The 21,748-nt window shown below is 41.5% G+C and overlaps 1 protein-coding gene across 8 annotated transcripts in view; it reads right to left on the bottom strand.

The window, feature by feature from the left end:
• Nucleotides 1-21,748, bottom strand: part of Epb41l3 (erythrocyte membrane protein band 4.1 like 3) — a 256,993-nt gene that overhangs the window by 162,767 nt on the left and 72,478 nt on the right. For 3 of the 8 annotated variants that reach the window (XM_042699180.1, XM_042699176.1, XM_042699175.1), the window contains exon 1: nucleotides 378-474. The exons of 1 other annotated variant lie outside the window; for it this stretch is intronic. The gene's annotated coding sequence lies outside the window, so the exon portion shown is untranslated. Of the gene's footprint in view, nucleotides 1-377; nucleotides 478-21,748 lie in introns of those variants that run through there. 4 more of the 8 variants (XM_042699178.1, XM_042699179.1, XM_042699183.1 and 1 more) reach the window with 3 other exon arrangements.

A 21,748-nucleotide genomic window follows, 5' to 3' on the forward strand; every position in this document is an offset into this window, starting at 1 on the left:
ATTGGCCAGTGAAGGGACCGGAGACCCAATCTCCCTTCTGGGCCAGGCATCCGAGTGGAGGCCCCCGGGCCCAGCGGATGCTGCGGCGCGGCGGCGGGTGCCGCGGGCGGGACCTTTCCGCAGCCACCGGCGCGGGGGCGCAGCGCGCAGGTTCAACCTCCCTCCCCGGAGGGTCCCGGAGTCGGCGAGGAGGGGGTCGGGTGGGGACCCCCGCCTGCGTGGCACACGGGATTCCCGAGATCCAGGCGGCCGCGCGACTCCTCAACCACGCGCCCGCCGCGCAGACCGGTGCGCCTCGCTCCGGGCCTCGTCCTCCGCACCTTGGAAACCCCAGACTCCTCTTCCGATCCCCCTGTGCCGAAAGGCAGAAAAGTTACCTGGGGTCGCCGAGAGGGCCCCGTGCGGCGCGGCGTTGAGACGGGGATCGGGCTGGCGTGCTGGCCGGCGGTGCGCAGAGACGCTGCGCGGGGAGGAACCGCAGCCCAGGGTTGCTGCTGCCGTCTCTCCCCCTCCCCCTTCGCCCCCCTTTGCAGGAGACACCGAGGCTCCGCGGAGCTGCGGCGGGGCCCACGCCCAGACACCGTGGGAACCGAGCCAACCTCGTCCCCAGCCCCTCCCGGGCGCGGGGGGAGGAGGCCACCGCAGTACTTTAGGACAGTTACATTGGAACCGCCGCCACCGTCCTGGAGCGGGGTCAGGTCCTAGGGACTACGCCTTGGAGACACTTGCCAAAAGCCAGTCTTTAGATTTCCACTTAGATTATTGCTGGGCCTCTCTGGCCCCTTTTCTTCCCTCCCAGTCACCGGCTAGGAGAGAGGAGGGAGGTGTGCTCCTGACCTTCAGGTGAGTTATTTATTGGCTTAGAGACTGCAGTATGAATACATGTACATTTATATATGGGTGTGTATATAAATATATATATATGTGTGTGTATGTAAAGAAAACATTCAAGTTGATGTGTCTCGTACAAGTTAAGTGCTCAAGAAATACTAAGTTAATAAAGATGAATTGAATGGAAGGTTAATGAAATGAGGTTTTTTTCACTATAAACAACTCAACTTCTCCTTCCCTCCCCTAAAATGGTAAGAAGGGGGCCCAGACCCCTACTTCTAGGGGAAAGAGACAATCCCTGTCTCTGGTTGGTAATGTCACAGTCTCTGAGCTCTAACCCAATAATCAAAGGCAGATTTATTTACCAATCGTAAAAGCCCTTTCTAAATCACCTAGTCACCATCCAGAAGCTAAGGACTCATTAAGGGAGAGAGAAAGATGGATTCGTGGAAACAGCATTCACTAATGGATGCCAGAGATGTGATATAGAATAAAAGCCTCTGGCAGAGAAGAGTGAGCTGATCTGTCAGGGAGGCCTGAGGAGGTGGAGAGACTTGGCCTGGGTTTCTAGAACAGTACAAAAGGGAAGTGGCATCTGATTGCTTTGGCTGGAGAGGAAGGGCTTTGTCAGCTTTCGTCAGAGAGGAGAGAGAAGAGGGGAGAAGTAGGGAAAGAAGGGGAGAGGAGAAGGAGAGGGAGAGCACTAGGAAATTAAGAGGTTGCTATGGAGTTTAGAGACTTGAATTCTGTAGCTAGAAAGCTTTGGGACATTCTTTGAGTATGAAAGTCATGCAAAAAAAATATAATCTGATGGCACTTCAAAGATAAGGACGAATGGGCAAATACCCGGCTGCTGGTTGGAGGCTATGACATTGATTGAAGTGCCAGAGGTAATGAGGACCTCGATGTGTTTCAAGTGGCAGGTGAAGATTTGAATGTTTTTGAGTGCTAGACACACATATACATGTCCATAGGCGCACACATGCCAGTGTGCTGAGTCCTAAGACCAGTGAATGAAGCCAGGGTTCAGTTTTCTCTGTGTGCACAGTGAAGCCCTCTCTTTTGGAAGTGGACTTGAGCAAATCAGATCATTTACAATAACCACGAAGTTGGCATTATCATTTGAGACACAGATGGTTTCAGACTTTCATTCATTTTATGGCAGTATTTTTGTTTTTTTTTTTTTAAATTGGAAGCAAACTGTTTTCACCATGACTCATGAATCTTAATGTGTGTGCAGTGAAAATCAGGGCTAGTATATGATCACTATTCTCTAGGGACCAAAAATGGTAAGGCTACTAAAGATTCTGAGTTTTGCTTTGCTTTGTTTTTGTACCTGTACCTGGGGTTTGAACTCAGGTCTGGGAGCTGTCCCTTTGCCCCTTTTGCTCTACCACTTGAGCCACAGCTCCACTTCTAGCTTTTTGCTGCTTAATTAGAGATACAAGTCTCACAGACTTTCCCGCCGCAGCTGGCTTTGAATCACAGTCCTCAAATCTCAGCCCCCTGAATAGTTTGGATTACAGGCTTGACATGTTCTGTTGTGAAAGTTAGCAGTACTTAGCTAATTACTCTAATAGCCTATGGTTTTAAAAAAATTGGAATTAAAACTGTGGTATCATATAGTTTGATAGTGAATCTAGGATGCATTTGGGAAAGCCTTTGAGCTTAACTATGGCTCTCTGCTGTTCTTTTATCGGTTTTCCCAGCACACAGAAAGGAATGGCATTCTTGAGTGGAGCATTGCCACTCAGTAGCTTCCTTGCATTTCTGTCCCAACCTTCTTTTCCTTCTATCTTATCATATCCCATGCCAGTAGCTTCTAGTCAGTCATCTCTGTCTCCCCACAGTGCCTAGCTGGGGACATGGCAAGCCAAGCACTTTTATGCTGAATGAGTGATGAGGCATTGATTAATGAACTCAAGGGTCACTTTACTTTGAAGGCCATCTTCTCCTACAGAAAGTAAAGGGCTATTTCTAAAACTTCTTATGCTTCAGTGCTACTAGGATTCCATAAAATTAAAAGGCATCCTATCTTAATACCTTCTGAGTAATAATGAAAGTAATAATCTAAGAGTTACTATTTAGCATTCATCAGGAAAGAGACTACTGGGCACAGGAATGTAACAAAATCAAAAGGAAGCTAGATAAACAATTCCAGTATGATCTGCTTTCCTCCCTTAGAATTTAACCTTTCACTGTTCCATGTAAATTCATCTAGACCCCTCCATAAAAGCCTTTATTCGTTTTATCTTTTGCTGGTACTTGGGGCTGGAACTTGGGGGCTCAGTCTCTCATTTGATTTTTCTTCTCAAGGCTGGTACTCTACCATATGAACCATACCTCCGCTTCTGGCTTTTTGATGATTAATTGGAGATACGAGTCTCATGGACTTTCCTGCCTAGGCTGCTTTGAACTTTCGTCCTCAGAGCTCAGCCTCCTAAAATGCTAGGATTATTGGCATACACCACTAGTGCCTGGCTATAGCTTTTATTCTTGCTAGTGTAAAAGTCTCCATTATGCTATTTCCATAAGTTAGGGAAAAGGGGCTTTGGGCCTGGAGATACCTTTCCCATAGTCCCAGGGACAATGCCTGTTCAGTAGGAGGACTCAGTTATTTCTTGTGATTCCTATTTACTATATCCAGGCCTAGACTGTTAGATGAATGCTAAATTAATTCATGAAAAATGGGGAAGGATGCCAGGATCAAGCTTAGGCCCTAAGATGCCTATTCAGCTCTCCATAACTGTACTTGGCCTTACTCTGCAGTGTGGCTCTTACTTGTAGACTTCTTGTAACTACTATCCAATAAAGAAGACACAATACTAAGGGCTATGGCACAGTGTAAAGGGCTCAGCTTGCTTCAGGTAAGATACATGTGGAAAGCCACCCCTTGAACCCTCATCTAACCACAAGCATCAATAGAAGTCTGGCTCACTAGCACTCACTGGTACCCTGACACTTAAATAGCAATGATCACTCTAACCTTACTGCTAAGATAAAGATGGATGTTTGCAGGTTGAATTGCCAACAGTATTGTCAGCCTTATGGACAAGATCCCAGGCAGAAATGAAAAGAGAATCTGACCAGCAAACCCATTGGAAGTTTCCCCCCCAATACAAGGCCTGAATGGATATTGAAGATTGTCTGAAGCCTATAAATGCCACTTCACAAGCCTCACACACTCATGTGTCCTTCTTGGTTCAAGCTGTGCCGCTGCCTAAGTAAAATATTAAATGTTTGCAGTAACTAGGTGAGGCTGATTTTATACTCATATTAATGTCAGGCCCCTGAATTGCATTATCAAGTCTTTGAAATCAGGGCACAACATCATCAGCCACTGTTACTGGAGACCAGAAATAAAAGAACTACAGGGACGAATGTATAATTCAAAAGCTACAAGCTCATCCTTCGGAGATAAAAATTCATTTAAGAATTTCACAGTTCTAAGAATAGTGGTAAGTTTACAGCTCATTAAAGCTTCAAGATGCTGTCTTCATCCTGGGTGTGTATACATCACTTCAGGGAGATGTGTACACGCAAGGCAAGGATGCAAAATGGAATAAAACACACACACAAAAATGTGTGCATACAAGGAGTAGGATTTACCATGCTAATATACCATTAAGAAAAATCATTCCTGGACCTGTCACAGTGGCTCATGCCTCTAACCTCAACTATGTGGGAGACAGAGATTGGAAAGATCACAGTTCAAATCTAGCCCAGACCAAAAAAACAAAGAAACAAAAACCAGTAAAACCCCACCATCGAAAACAAATTTGATGTGGCGCTTCATTTCTATAATCTCATCTATGTGGGAGGCAAAGGTAGGAGGATCACAATCCAATGTCAGTTCCAGGAAAAAGGATGAGACCCTGTCAAAAAACAAAAGTAAGGAAGTGCTGGGATGTGGCTCAGGTTGTAGAGCTCCTAGCAAATGCAAGGCCCTAAGTTCAAATCCCAGTACACCTAAAAAGCAAAAAAGAAAAAATTCCTATCCATCAAAATTTCATATCTGTCTCCTTTCTGTTCATATTAGTAGGTCAATTCACATTTTGTAAGTTTTGAAGAGGTGATATCCATCAAGATGGGTTGTACATATAAATCGATTGCTAAATGGTAACCCTTTATACAATACTTAAAGATAATAAAAATACAATTTAAAATCATGACCCTTTTGTTCTTTTCCTGCTTCCATCTCTAATAAATTTTAGAACTAGCTGCCAGCACTTTTAAATGCAGTCATTTCTATCAACATTAAGAGTTATTCTAACACTCAGTTCTTTGTAAACCTGTAATCCTCACTAATTCTATTCCTCTCCCCTTAAATAAGAGTACAAATCCATTAAGAATATTTTCTATTTAGGGTTTTAGATATAATATAAAGTATGGAATGGCGAGATAGAAGTTTATAATCTGTAATTGTATTAAATTCAATACCCAAATTTAAAAATTCATTACGAATGTTTCATGCCCCGGGAATTTTATATATATAGTAACAATATAAAGACTACAGGTCGGTAATCAGTACGATTATTAAATTCAACTCCCAAACAGAAGACTTCTATTGAGTTATGCCAAGATACTTAATATTTTAACCTCTCTCCGTCCCAAAGGAAGTAAAATATTTGCAAGCCCCTCCATCCGTGATTCTGTTTCCCCTAAGAACTAACTGTGGAGGAAGAGATGAGTGGTAAGATGTACTGGGAAATCTGGCTTGGAAGTCTGCATTTGGAATCCGGGCATGCTGTCTCTAGGTTTACATTGCCCTCTTTAGGCAAAGCTGTGGTTAACTTCTTGAACTGAAAAGCCTCCAACAGAAACTACTCCACAAAATCAGTGTCAGCTCTGTTTCCTGATTTGATTCCTGTGGTCCAGCACTTTCCCCCTTCAACTTGTCTTACCTACATGTCTTCATGAGTGTGATCCCAGCCTGAAAATGTGAGTCCATTGTCCTCCACGGCTTTCTGGATGCTCTGGGAATCCACAAAAACATTACCCCAAGGCCTGTGGGCCTTGAAACAAATGTGTTTAATAGATCAAAGTCTCTTACAAACAAGGCCTGATTATTGCCTCTCCCCTGACCAAGATATTCACTAGGTAGGAGGAGTTTGCTTGAACATCCAGCACTGGCTCATTTGCAAGAAATAGATACAGAGCAACGAATACCAGTTTCTCAAAGTAGACTGTATACAGTTTTCTTAGTTATATGTTTTATCCCTTAAGAAGTGATAAATATTTTTTTACTACATTTATATCAGAACCACCTGGAATGTTTGTTAATAAAGCAGATTTCTAGGTTCAGCCCCAGACTAAGTACATGGAAAGCTGTTCAATGGATCTAACGAGCAGGCATGTGGAACAAACTCCCTGGATGACTATAGCTCACAATGAATCCTGGGAGCCACTGATCTGTATGACTAGTTAATGCCTAGAAGTCCACGGGTGAAAAAGGGTATATAGATAGAGGTGTCATAGAAGTTGAAATGGAAGAATCGAGCACCTGTGGCCCAAGCCTGCAATCCTAGCTACTCAGGAAGCTGAGAGTAGAGGATTGAGGTTTGAAGCTAGATCAGGTAGCAAAGCCTGTGAGACTCTTACCACCAACAAACTACTCAGAAAAAGCTGGACGTGGAGCTATGGATCAAGTGGTAGGGCACTAGCCTTGAGCAAAAACAGGAGCTCAGGGACAGTGCCCAGGCCCAGAGTGTAAGCCATATGACTGGCAACACCAACAACCAAATAAAGGAAAAATGTGGTTGGGAACAGCCTGTCTCAAGGACAAAGGTGAGCTGGATCAAAGACAGCCTATGGCACACCACATTTTGCAGAGGAATTAATGCTTGGACCCTGTCATTTATATATCAGTTCACAATAGCAATTCATTAGCAGTAAGTGCAGTAATAAATAACAATGAAATATTGTTCTATTCCCAGTTCCAGCAATAATTGTACTGGATGCCCTTTTATTGCAGATCACAGTAACAGAACATTTTTGACCTTAATTTCCATGCACACAAAACATCTTTACAAAGCTGCCAAGGGATGTCTCATTAAACTGGAAAATGGAAGACTAATTACTGACAGTTTGGGATTAGGTCTGATATCTGGCTATCCTAACCCAAGAAATAGAGACTTTACCGAGATTAATATTTCTTAATATAAGCTATTTAGGCAAGCAGGCATTCCTTGTGCTGAGTGACCCAGACTGAGTGCATGGATCAGAAGCTTTATTTTTCTACCCATAAGTATACAAGGAATTTTGTTTATAGAAAACCATGGCAATAATCCTTTTTTTTTTTTTTTGGTATAGGTACCAAGGCTTGAACTCAAGGCCTTGAGTGCTCATATGACTTTCTCACTCAAGGTGGGCACTCTACCACTTGACTCATAGCTTCACGTCCGTCTTTTTAACTGGTTCATTGGAGATAAGCATCCCATAGACTTTCTTCCAGGGCTGGCTTTAGACAGAAATCCTTAGATCTCAGCCTCCTGAGCTACCTAGTTCTAGCATCTAGTTCTCAATTCTATTAATACATTGCTAATTTTCTTGTGTGATCTTGATTTTTTAACATAAATTTATAATTGATGTAATTTTAGGGCTAAGACAATCTTAGAATAGGAAGAAATGTAAGTCTGGCTTTGCATCTATCTATATTTAAGAGAACACAGTGAATGCGCCACATTTTTTGTTAAGGGAAGGGTTAAGACTAAGATAGCTCAGTAATAGAGGATTGTCATTCCAGTAAGGACAGGCTGTCTTAGGAGCAGAGAGCTCTGCAAGTAGGATATTGAAGAACATTACCACACAACCTTGTTCAATAATGCCCTGGAAGGGATTCCTCTATCAAGAGTGGACTTGAGGGGGAAAAAAAGGGTACTTGGGTAAGAGTGTCCGTAAAGTGGGATCCAGTTCTGGTATAAAATTGAGTTTTTCCACTGTGAAAACAGTACTTACAATTCTACATCATTTGCAGCCGTGGCTAAAACACTGACTTCTTGAAGCCATACGTGTATTTGGGTAGCTTTTGAATACCCTAAAAATTTTTTTCTGTTGTAGCTAAGATAAATTTGGCACTGTGGAAGTGCTTTTTCTCAATAAGTCTGATGACAGTCTCCATTACCTCATCTCTAGGATGCCCAATCAGTTGTGCTATTCTCACCCCTCAGACCTTTCTTTATGCCTGAGCCATGCTTTAGTTAATTAACTTGGGTGATGGGAGGTGAGTCAAGCTACAAATATTCCAAAGGGAAACTATTAAGCTTTTTTTTTCCTGAAATTTTCCCAAGTGTCCAATATGCCATTTCCCAAACTGTTGCACTGTTGAACAAAATCAAACAGGTGCATGTGCTATGGGACATTTTCAACAATGCTATGGTGACGGTACAGACAAGGTACCAGAGACTGTTCGAGAATCGTGTGGCTTCCAAGTATCTACTTTGGTAATCTTAACTATCCATTCAAATACTGCATCTTTGTTCTGTTCTGATATAATAAAGCAGTGATTCTCAATCATGTTGCCATTAAAAGTACCACTTGAGGGAACTTTTAAAAACAACCAGTGAAGCTGAAACTGAGAAAGCAAAGTCCTAAGTTCAAAGACCAGTACCACACATACACATACCTAAGGGTGAATTACTTATCATCACTGGGGAATAGACACACGGTTTTATGATACAGTTCTCTCTGTATTGGCAATATTTGAAATGCTTCATAATCTAAAGTTTAAATTGGAGAAGATACTTAAACACTTAAATATTGATACTTAAGATATATACTAGATCAAAATCGTTTGGTAGTTGGGCCTAGAAATCACTAAATCTCCTGTGATTTGTATGTGGGCACAGAGTTGAGAAATAAGAGTTATAGAATATAAACACACAATATTAAAATTCTTTTAAATATCATTCTTTCAAAGAGATAAATTGATTCACTTGTTTTATCACAGCATTATTCAGAATAGCCAATATATAGACTCAGCTAATGTGTTAACTGGCAGATGAAAAAATAAAATGTGAGATATATATTTATATCTATATCTACATATATATGTAGATATAGATATGTATCTCTAGCTATATCTATCTAGATATATGCATATATGTATGTATATAAAGAGATATGTAGATAATACACATTCATATATATGTGTGTATATATATGTTTGTGTATATACATATACACAGACACACAGCATGTGATATATATGCATATGTGTATATGTGTGTGTATGTATATGTGCATGAATGTATATATCACAGAATACTATTCAGCCATACAGAAAAGTGAGATCCTGTCTTTCATAGGATAATGGAATATAGTATGTTAAAAGAAAAATAATAAGCCCCAAAGACAACTCCATGTTCTAAGATGTAGAAGCTGAAAAAATATTTAACTCACATAAGAAAAGATTACAATGGAAGTCAGTAGAGAGAGTGGATAACAGGTATCAAAATTACAGTTAAGTGGGAGAAATTGGTTCTAGCATTCTATATCATGGTAAAGTAACTATAGTCTACCTTGACTTAGTGTGTTCCAAATGACTGGAAGGTTCCTATGGTTAATATGCATAGGGATTATAAATGTTTAAGGGGATGGAAATGCTAAGCACTATGGTTTGATCATTGCATATGGTCTACATGTATCAAGTTACTTGACTGTGACCCATAAAGCTGAACAGGTATTATATGTCAAAAGAAGGAATCTAAAAAATTAAATGTGATTAAAAGGTACTTATTTATATTTTTAGAGGTTCTCTGAGGTATTTGAAAGAAGCCACTGGATTAAAAATATATGTGCCCTTTCTCTACAGAGTAAATCTGTGTTTTGTTTTGGCTTGGTTACATTTTTGGGGGGGTAGTACTTGGGTTTGAACTCCAGGGCACTCCTCTACAACTTGAGCCAGAGCCATACTCCTCGTTCTTTTGCTTTCAGTTTATTTTTCAAACAGGAGCTCATGCCTTTTCCTAGTCTTGCCTCAAGCCATAATCCTATCTCTGCCTCCTGAATAGCTGCCCAGTCAAAGTGAGTCATTTTTGAACACATGTTGAATGTGTGGTGGTGTGTGTTGGATTTGTTGGTGTTCACACTAGGGAAAGTCTATTACTATTGCTGGCTGCCCATTCTATAATAATGTGTCAATAAAATGCTGGCATATTTTACAACAAGCATAAAGAACTCATAACGCACCAAATATCGTGACTAGAATTTTAACAACCCTTCAAACACCCAGAGGAAAAAAATAGCATTCATGATTTTATTCCAAGTTGAGAATGATATTCATGAGTCTTCAGACTTATTTTAAGTGGTAAGTAATAGAAAGTTCCAGCATGAACTTTGTGAAGAAACCGATAAAAATTTTTGAAAATTTGGAAGAGTCTGTAGGACATTGTCTAAGTGGACACAATCTGAACATTATTTTTATGATTAGGCTCTAGCAACTTTCCCTGGTGTTTTTAGGCATTAGGTTACTTAATGACATTCCCCAAGGATGTCTGGACATTAGGATCCTACTTCATGGAGCTCATCACCTTCTAATCCTGGGGCCATTGTAGTCATTCTCCAAACAGAAGATATCATAAGCTTCATAAAATGTCAAGCACACAATGCCATTATTGCTCCAAGCTCCCAAACAACCTCCAGGGCCTGTATTATCTGCATTTTCCATCAGTTCTGGCCACATCTACTAACCACACTCTCCTGTCTCACCCAGGAGGTTCTGGCTTTTCCAAAGTCCTTTCAGCAACCATGCACATTCCCACCTTCTGCTCCTGTATCAGCTTTTCTCTCTCGTATGCCAACACACTCATCTACTTCTAGTCTTTGTCATGTCACCTTTCAAAGAGGACTGCCCTATACACTGAAATTTATACAACAATACCAACAAAACTCCAGGGACCCAGTGGTATAGTATGCATCCAGTGGGAGTTGTCAGGTCACTGGGGTAATGCTTTTGAAGGGGATTTTAGGGCCCAACATCTCTTCCTCTTTTACACTTCCTGGACATCAGGTGAATGGCTTGCTTGGCCACATGATTCCTCTCATGACTTGCCACAGATCTCCAAGCAAACAAGGCCACCAACCATGGACTGAGGCCTCTGAAACTGGAGCCCAGAGTAACCTAGTCTCTTTGTAAATTGCTTTGTTATAGTGACAAAACTGACTAGCACAACAGGCTTCCCTGAAACTTCTACCCACTATCCTACTCAACTTTTTTTTTCTATTATCTGATATACCATATCATCATCATATTTTTTTCTGGTTATTGGCTGACTCCCACCATCCTAGAAGTAAGCCTCACAAAAGTAAGGGATTCCTGTTTTTCAACTACCTAGAACAGTGCTTCACAGAAGGAAGATGTGGTCTACACTGTGAGTATCATCATAAAGTCAGCCATGAGCCAGAGTAGCCCTAGCTGATGGCCCTTTTGGGAGCTGCCAAAACCATTTAGAAGGTGGAGCTTAGTGGAGGTGAGTTGGTATATTGGTAGTAGACCTTTGAAGAGGATATGGAGACCCTGGGCTCCCCTTTTCCCTCCCCTTCTCTGTCTCTCTCCCACCCCACATCCCTTCCTCTGTATCTCTGTTCCTAGCTGCCATAAAATGAGCAACTTTGCACTCTCTTTACTCTCTGCCATGACGTGCTCCCTCATCACAGAGCTAAGAATCAGCCAACCATGTACTGAAATCACGAACCTTTCTGCCTGTCACGTGTCCCAGGTATTTTGTCACAGCAACTGAAAGCTGACTAACAGAGACAGCATTCAGTATGTGTTGGTTCAATGAAAGAAGGAAGAGACCAGCAGAGATATCAAGCATGAGACGCTGTGAAGAAGGCAGTGATATAACACACAGGAATAAAAGGTTACATTGCCCAGCTTGGATTAGACACAAGAAAGAGACTCAGAACAAAGAAATTAAATGTTATGCTTCATTAAATAATATACTTATGTCATGTTATATACTTTTTAGAGGGACAGGTTCATACATGATAAAATACATATATGGTTCTACATGACATATTAATCTTATCTGTGGGGGCATATATAACAAGACACCCAGTGGATACCACAGATAGTACTGAACTCTATATACACTATGTTTTCTCCTATACATATTCATATAATCCATGAATAATGTAATTTAATTTATATGATATAGTTTAGTTTATAAATTAGGCACAGGAAGCAATCAACACTAATAGTCAAAGAAAAAAATGATAAAAAATATACTATAATAAAAGCTATGTGAATGTAGTAACCCTCAGAATATCTTATAACATATTACACTATACTTCTCTCTTTTTCTTTTCTTTTCTTTTTATTTTGGTGCCAGTCCTGGGGCTTGAATTCAGGGCCTGGGTACTGTCCTTCAGCTTTTCTGTTCAAGGCTAGTGATCTACCACTTGAGCCACAGCTCTACTTCTGGGTCTTTAGTGCTTAATTGGAGATAAAAGTCTCATAGACTTCCCTGCCTGGGCTGACTTCAACCCATGATTCTCAGATCTCAGCTTCCTGATAGGATTACAGGTGTATGCCACCAGTGCCTGGCTTGTACTTTTCTTCTCAATCTCATGTAAATGAAACTATGGAAGGCACAACCAAGAACAAAGGGAAGCCACTACTACACTTTGCTTCTACCCTATACCAGAACTGATGGGTACAAACTTCCAACTACCCTACAAAGTCCCCCATCCTCATTCCTGGACTAAACCAGGTGACATCAGAAGGGTCCCCCAGAGATGAGGAGAGAGTGGCCCCTTCTGCACATGCTATTGAGCCATTCCACAATACCAAGGCAATCTGACCAGAAGTTACATTCTCAGGACAAAAGAAACATGACAAGATGCAAGCAGAGCAATCTTTGCTCATGTGCACAAACAATGGAAATGACCATAGCAGTGGAAAATGTCAGATCATTTGAACCAGAAGTGCCCGGGCGAAGATGAGGGTTGCTATCAATGGTTGCCATGGTGATACCTATAAAGATGTAACAATAAGCAAGCGGCAAATACTTTTTAAGAGAGGCCAGGAGGGAGAAAAGAAGTCATCGTCTACCCTTTGTCCTCACAAATCACACTGGTCCCCATGCCTCCATGAAAGGGCTCCCTTCTTTTGATTGTACTTGGTATGCTCATGAAAGGTAAGTTTAGATGTTATCATTTCAGGCTTAAAGTCTGTGCTGACTTTCCACAGGGTCTGCATGAAGGTTTTCTTCAGTGAGTTGCAGTGCTCTTTCAAGCATCACCAGGCTATTCCTTCATCTCACTCCTGGTCCCCCAATTTTTTAACCCACCAGGCACGTAAGTTCTAGTGTCTTCCATCCTCACCTCACTCTGAGGGTTCATCTATGTGTGGTGATTATTGCTTATTATGCAACCACCATACTTCAGACACATGATAGGAGAGTGCACCAGTTGTGTGTGTGTGTGTGTGTGTGTGTGTGTGTGTGTGTGTGTGTGTGTGTGTGTGTGTGTGTGTGTGGTCCTACAGCTTAACTTCAGGGCCTGGAGGTTGTCCCTGAACAGTTTTGCTCAAAATGGAGTCACAGCTCCATTTTCAGATTTTTTTTTGGTGGTTTATTGGAGATAAGAGTCTCATGGCCTTCCCTGAACAGCCTAGCTTTGAACCTTTATCTCAATCTTCTTAGTAGCTAGGATTACAGATGTGATCCACTGGCAGCTGCCCAGATGGTAAGCTCTATAAGGGCTCCAAGTCTCTTTTATTTGCATTCGTGTTTTCCAGTTAGCATAGCACAGTAATGCTGAAACAAAGTGGACAAAGTCCTCACATCAGAAACTAAAAAGCTTAGATAACAATCCCACTAAACTTGTCATCCAGGTTGGAAACCCAGTGTCTTCCCCTACCACCCTAGCAGACCCATTACTAAGTCCTTTGTCCCCCCCACCCCCATCTTCCTTGAGTCTCTAGCCTTGTCTTACCCACATCTTTAAGATGCAAAGAAGATGCCCTCCCTCCTGCTTTCAACTTTCCCATTCACTGTCCTCAGTGTGAGCATGACGCGAATGTCAGAGTGCTCTTCTCCTTGCTCCAGTCACCTGCCTTTCCACTACTCCTTTCTAATGTCCCTTACTAGGCCACAGAGCCTCATGAAGGGGTCTGGGACTGCCAGTCCCTCTGCTTTACCATGACCTTCACTGCACCTGTGCATTTGTGACTAGCTGATGTACCACTGTTTCCCTTCACTAACTGCAAGTTCTGGTTGGAAACTTGGCCCATTTCTGTTCACCATTGTGTCCCAACTTGCACACTACCTGGCACATGGAAGATGCTCAGTGAAAACTTTTTGTTTGTTTGTTTGTTTGTTTTTGTCTGGGGCCTGAACTCTGGGCCTGGGCACTGTCCCTCAGCTCTTCAGCTCAAGGCTAGCGCTCTACCACTTGAGCCACAGTGCGACTTCCGGCTTTTTTTCTTTTTGCTTATGTGGTGCTGAGGAATCGAACCCAGGGCCTCATGCATGCAAGGCAAGCGCTCTACCACTGAGCCACCTTCCCAGCCCTCAGTGAATACTTTTGATAAACACTGATAAGCTCCCATAATTGGATACAGAACAGTATAGTACATAATGGTTAGGTTTTAGTCTACAGAGATGGTAGCCAAGGGTTTTGTATTTATACTGGGCACAAAGGGGAAAAAAAGCAAACAAACAGAGACAAAAAAGAGCAATGTGTGTGCGTGTATGTGTGTGTACACACACGCACACACACACACACACACATATGACACTTCAATGAGGCTCAAATATTGGTTCATTTCATTTGTGAGCAGGACTAGAAGCCCACTGCTGGTAGATTATGCCTGTAATCCTAGCTTCTCAGGAAACTGAGATTCCAAGGATTGTTCAAAGCCAGACCAGGCAGAAAAAATAATCTGTAACCCTTCATCTTTAACCAGCCAGTGTAATGTTAGCCAGAAGGCATGGTTCAAGTGATAGAGCACCTAGCCATGAGCAGACAAGCCTGGCGACAGTTCTGGGCCCAGAATTCAAGTCCATTACCAGCAAAAACAAACAAGACGTGAACAAGCAAGCCTGGCAACAGTTCTAGGCTCTGAATTCAATTCTCATTACGAGCAAAAACAAACAAAAAATTCCCAACAACATGAATTGGGCTTCTCTTCTTGGGAGAGGACAAACTAGAATTGCTGATGGCACTGTTATCTTCCAACCACCTCAAACGTGTTGTGTAGCTGGACTGGAAATATTTGGCACTGAAACACTGCCCCTGGAGGTGAGGGAATGACCCAGTTCTTGAGCAGTTCAGAGAGAGAATCAGCCTCTGAACTGAGGTGTTGATTTCCCTTTGCTCCTGGGTACCAGTGATTCATCTTAATAAGAAAGTTAGAGAGGGAAAAGTAAGAGACATTTGCATAGCAATCTAGTTTGGGATGAGAGTACCCAGGAGAGGGAGTGTGTTTCTGTGTGTGGAGGACAGAGCCAGAGTCTCAAGTGCACAAACGTCACCTTGCCCCTGTGTCTCTGCTTGGCACTCTGTTGATGTTGGCTGTGACTGCATGGCCCGCTCTCCTTTGTTTATCTGCCTTTTCTTGTCTGTAATCAGCGACTAGATTGCTTTAAGGATCACTGAGAAGATTCACGGGGACTACCCGGGTAAAAACAGGACTCTAAATGCCACGTCATGGTGCATAGCATATTATCACATGTTGCCAGTGACTCGCATTAATGAAACTTGGCTAGTCTCCCTTCTGCATCACAGCTAGGGGGTCCCTAAGGTTCTCCCATCTTATCTATCTCCATGAACACAGAGAAGCAAATCCAGCGCAAAGAAGCCCCTAGAAAGCAAAGAGTGGCTAGCTCTTGATCCTGTACTTGTGTGTTGAACTCACACATTCACTTTAGCAAAAAGGTGAGCTAGAAGATACAGCCAGCAGCGCTGAACAGCAACTCCACTGGTATTGCTGACTTAGTTGTTGTGGATCGCAGGAGGGAAGCGCAGGAAGCTGCCTCTGCTTAGAAACACCGGGCCTCCCATCTTAAAATAATTATGTAAAAACTGTTATCAATGTCTGCTTTTCCTCATATCCTCCACCCTACTCTTCAACCATTGCTTAAAGCGTTTTTAAACACTTAGTAACAAAATGCCCTGAAGTGTGTGTGCCTCATTATTTTACAATCACTTAGAAAACTGCAAATACTCATGCTGCGGAAAAGTGGGTCGGCTTTTTGAACAAGTCAACATGGTTTACAATCAGGGTAATGAAAAGAGGGTTAAGTGAGGCCAGAGCCCCTTAGCATCTAAAAAAGCATAAAACAAAAAGCAAATGCCCTGCATTTTAATTATTAAGGGGGAAAAAAACCCTTCACAGAAGCAGGTGGCCTATGCCTGCAATCCTAATTACTGAGGAGGCTGAGATCTGAGGATCACTGCTCAAAGGTACTGACAGGTAGCTGTAGTATGGCCTTGTTTGTGGTCATTTGGGTAAATGCTCAGAATGGGATTGTTGGGTCATATGAGAACTCTATGTTTAGTCTTTTCAGGAACCTCCATATTATCTCAGTATTATTTACCATAGCTAAGATATGAAACCAACACAGATGCCCCTCAATAGATGAATGGATCGAGAAAAATGTGATGTGTGTGTGTGTGTGTGTGTGTGTGTGTGTGAATTCTATGCTTCCATCAGAAAGAATGACACCACCCCATTTGTAAGGAAATGGAAGGACTTGGAAAAAAATTAAAAAATTAAAAAAATAAAAAAAAAGTGAAGTAAGCCAGACTCAAAGAAACATAGGTCCCATGGTTTCCCTTATTTGTAATAATTAGTGTATGTCTTAGGACAATCTGAGCAGAAGAGCAGAATAGCTCAATAGCTATGTACATATGACCATATAGGATGATGCTAAGCAAAATGAACTCCAGACATGGACACAAGAAGTTTTTCTTTGTTGTTGTTTTCAATGTACTATGTGATTTCTTTTTTTTTTTTTCCACCCTCTATGGTTTATCACCTGTTGTCACTGGGTATTGTATATAAGTTTATCTGAATTAAGGAAGGGAAGGGAATAAAAATTGGTGGGACAGAGGACAAAGGGAATCAATGCAACAGCAGTATTCACAAAACACTGTTGGAAATGATCTGTACAACTTGGCGGGGGCGGGGGGGTGGATGGAGGGAGGGAAAGAGGGAGAAAAAGGAGGGAAGAGGTAACAAGTTCGACAAGAAATGTACTCGATAACTTACTCACATAACTGTAACCCTTCTGTACATCACCTTGACAAAAAGTTAAAATAAAAAAGCCACTGGCAGGAAATTCCTTGAGACTCTTATTTTAAACCAACTACCAAAAGAGTTGGAAGTGGCTCTGTGGCTCAAGTGGTAGAGTTCTAGCCTTGAGAAAAATAGCTCTAGGACAGTTCCCAGGCCCTGAGTTTTTAAGGCCAGGACTAAATATACACCAAAAAAGAAAGAGATGAAAGAAAGACAGAGAGAAAGACAGAGAGAAAGAAAGAAAGAAAGACAGGTAGGAAGGAAGGAAGGAAGGAAGGAAGGAAGGAAGGAAGGAAGGAAGGAAGGAAGGAAGGAAGGGAGGGAGGGAGGAAGGGAGGGAGGGAGGGAGGGAGGGAGGGAGGAAGGAAGAAGGAAGGGAGGGAGGGATCGAGGGAGGGAGGAAGGGAAGAGAGAGAGAGAGAGAGAGAAAACAATCCCCTCAAACTAAACTCTTAGAATAGTTTACTATGCTACTTTGGGGTGAGGGGAGTTCAAAGAGAAGAACAGAACCAACTTCACTTACAATTAAACTGCCATTTTTGAGCCAGGCTCTCTGCTAATGCTTTGCAGACATTCTCTTGCTTAAGATTCAGAACACTCCTAACTCTATGATACTTAGCGTACAGATGAGAAGTCACATGACTTATCTGAGGTCATGGTCATGACTGGTAAATGGTGTGAATGCATTTGCTTACACACATGTTTCTACAGTCAGGCCTGTGCCTGTGGGCTTTCTGTCTTCACATTCAAACACGTGCAGATCAAAAACACTCAGGAAAGCACTGCTTCTGTTCTGAACATGTACAGACTTCAGTTGACTTTATTCCTTACACAATACAGTACTACTACTCTACATAGCTTTTACATTATGTTGGTGTTACAAGTCATCTACAGATAACATAAAATATATGGAAGAAAGTGAAGAGGCTATATGCATGGTTTTACTTTTTTTTTTATATCTAGTACTGGGATTAAACAGAGGGCCTTATGTTCTTGCTTGGCTTTTTTGCTCAAGGCTGACACTCTACTACTTAAGCCATAGTTCACTTTCAGCTTTTCTGGTTAATCAGAAATAAAAGAGTCTTTTGGATTTGTTTTCTCAGGTTGGCTTCAAACCAAGATCCTCAGGTCTCAGCTTTTAGACTAGCTAAGATTACAGGCGTGAGCCACTGGTGCCCAGCACAATTTGACTAAAGCTGAAGCAGCCACAGATACAGCAAGAAACTTGAGTATTCATGATCTTGATATATGTGGGAGGCCCTGAAATTAATCCCCTGTGGATACCAAGGGGACAACTGAACTTCTAAGAAGATAGCATTCCTTTAAATGAATACAGGTTGACACGGGCACAAAGCAAAGCAAAACAAAACTTGGATCATTTAGCAGTTGAGCTTCATTTCATCAGTGCAGAAACAGAAGAACACTGCAACAAATAGGCAGGATTGTTTGAGTCTGGGCCAAACCTGTAAGACCAGAGCTTTGTAAATGTACAGAGATTCCCAGCACCAGAGCAATGAGTGGGGCTCTTTCAAATGAGCCTATTAGAAACCTGGGAAAGAGTGGCATCTGTAGCCATATATTACCAGGTTTTTGTGGAAGACATTCCGCCTATAGCTTATATACTAGTCCTCTGGGTGTTGTATTTACTTGGTTATATAGAAGCTGTCATATTAAGAGCTGAGTCTAGGCAGTGAGAGATGAGTTTTCACCTGGCTCTGTGGAGAGACACTTCAGGTGAAATACCTCAGTGTCTCATTGCAAAATGAGGTGACCATGTTACGTGCTTCATGGGATTGCTTGAGAATCATATGTTGTTATTCCAATTGTGCTAACATATGGTATATAAAATATAGTATTTAATTTTTCCCAAGAGTCACTAGAAGATGTCATAATAGGACAATATTCATATTCTGTCATTGGTGGGCCAACTCAATTAGGCTACATGAAGTATGAGTTTTTAAACATGAAGAGCTAAGATTTCACAGTGTCTGAAATTAAATGACATTTGCTAACATGAATAGCTTTAAGACTGTTTTTGCATAGGCCCTGGGAAAGGAATGATTTGGCATGTGCTCATTACAAAGACAATAAAGTCTTCTTTTTTTCCCAGAGAGAACTTTATGATCTTGAAAATATTTAGCCATAATTTAACTAATAAATTTGAAACAGCCACAACTACTCCAAATTTGTAGACTAAGAAAATAGATGAGATGTTTGCTCTCATGGAATGTTTCTCTATCAGTAAGTCTGGTCTCATTGAAAGTCCTACTTGAGGGCTGGGAATGTGGCCTAGTGGTAGAGTGCTTGCCTAGTATGCATGAAGCCCTGGGTTCCATTCCTCAGTACCACATAAACAGAAAAAGCCAGAACTGGCACTGTGGCTCAAGAGCTAGAGTGCTAGCCTTGAGCAAAAGCAAACTTAGGGACCAGGCCCTGAGTTCAAGCTCCAGGACTGGCAAAAAAAAAAAAAGTCCTACTTGAAAAAAAAATGGAGAAGGTTACTGCTTTTTCTCTTCTGTACCGTTAACATGTTTCCTTTTGCAATCAAGAAATATTTTGAAGGGCTAGACTCAGTGGCTCATGGCTGTAATCTCAGCTACTCATGATGCAGATATCAGGGAAAATTGCTAGTCAAGGCTAGTCAGGGGAGAAAATCCACAAGATTCTTAATTCTCAAAGGCTCCATTTCAACCAATAAAAAGCTGCCCAGTTGGCCTAGCCCAAAATGTGAGATCCTATTTAAGAAAAAAAAGTTGCTACAGCAAAAGGAGAGGGAGGTATGGCTCAAGCGCTCGAGTGCCTCCTAATTTGGAGTACACATTTTATTTGGAGAGAAAGTCAGAGGGAGAGGAGGTCAGAAGAAGGGAAAGAGGGAGGAAGGAAGGAAGTGAGAAAATATTATATATACCCTAGAGTACCTTAGCTATAGGAAGTCCTAGAGAAAACGTTTTTGGGGACTGTGAATACCCAGTTAACTTAATATCTTCCAGATGAGATACCAGAAGCAAACCTTCTTAGCAACCATGCAAAAACATCAACAGCAACAGCAACAAACAAAACTCCACCAATTTGGTATAATTGAACTCCTACAGCTCATGTATAGTTCAAGCATATCAAGGACTAAAAATTAGTCTTTGTCCAATTGCCTGTGACACCATCTACTAAAAGAGTCTTTATTCTTTATAAGGAAAAAGAAAAAAAATCTTCTTAGTTTCAACTAATCAGTCCACAAAGGAATACAAGGATGTGTTTATGAAGCTATGACCATTTGGGGTGCATGGAAACTCTACAGCTTATCTCAAGCATACCCTGTTTGCCTGGTTACCTCCCTGGAAAAATCTATGAAGGCTAAGAAAAATGATTATAGATTTAATTGTTGTCTCAGATTCTTGGTGTAGGATCTAAATAAAATATTTTTAATTAATAGATTTTATAGGAGAAAACATTAATTATTTCACCCATATGATGACCTCACTCATTATATTTTGTTTTTTTTTCATTCTCTATAAATGACATGTTATTTAGTTTTATTTCCCTCAGCTATTTCCCTCTCTTCCCCTTCCCTCCCTTTCCTCCCCCTTTCCTTACCTTAGGCTAGTACTAGAGCTTGAACTCAAGGTCTCTAGCTCTTGCTTGGCTTTTTCTCTAAAGGAAGTACTTAGCCACACCTATGCTTCTGTCTTTTGGGTGGTTAATTGGAGATAAGAGTCTCATGGGCTTTCCTGCCTATGCTTCCAACTATAATCCTCAGATCTCAATCTCATGAGCTGCTAGAATTACAGATGTGAGTCAGCAGCACCAGCTGTCTTTTCTTTTTATTTGGTTTTCAGCTCAAATACGATCACACCATCCAGGTATGAAAATAGACGCCTCTCCATTGACCTTGTTCTCATGACTTTTCCAATAGCAGTTCCCTTCCTTATAAGTTGTTAGTGCACATTCGCTGAAGTACATTTTTCTGCGACCCTGACTTACAAAATTGCTGAGAATAATTTAAGGTGTTTGTATAAAAATGGAAATAGCACAAGAGCTGATTAAATATGAGCCTAAAATTAGATGGGGTTTCTTGATTAGTGGCATAAAAGCATCCTGAGGAGTGATGGCTGGAGAGCAGGCACAGAGACTAATCTAGATTCACTAACTTTAAAAATGAAGAACTCTCCTCCTTACCTTAAAGTTAATTTTTAAAGAAAAAGCCCCATTGGAGACACATATAGAAAAGCTGAACATTATATAAACACCACTAAGAACTTCAGGAAGAGCAACTTTTCAATTTTAACTTTTTCAGACTCTCTGCAGGAAGGAGACAACTGGTAACTGAGCTCAGTCAAAGCCTGAGGTGAAGTACAAGTTCATCTAAGTAGGGGAATTAAGCTCACACATCCCACAAGTTCTGGAGAGCACTGCAGGATGCCCTGCTGCACTGTTTGCAAAACTACATTGGTTCAGGTACACTGATCAGGGAAAAAGGAACATTTGGGCATTTATTGAAAGGAAATCAACTGCTAAGCATTGTTATGTGACTGGAATGCTGCATTCCATACGTTACATGATAATTTCCAAGACTTCATATTGGAGAAAGAGGGAGAAGAGGAACAAAGAACTATCTACTGTGGGTTTCTTAGGACCACTTAAAGGCACATACTTTTTGAGGAGTGACAAATTCCTAGC

This window comes from Dipodomys spectabilis, unplaced genomic scaffold (genome assembly GCF_019054845.1).
Source record: "Dipodomys spectabilis isolate Male_0828 unplaced genomic scaffold, ASM1905484v1 ptg000235l, whole genome shotgun sequence".
Lineage (NCBI taxonomy): Eukaryota > Metazoa > Chordata > Mammalia > Rodentia > Heteromyidae > Dipodomys > Dipodomys spectabilis.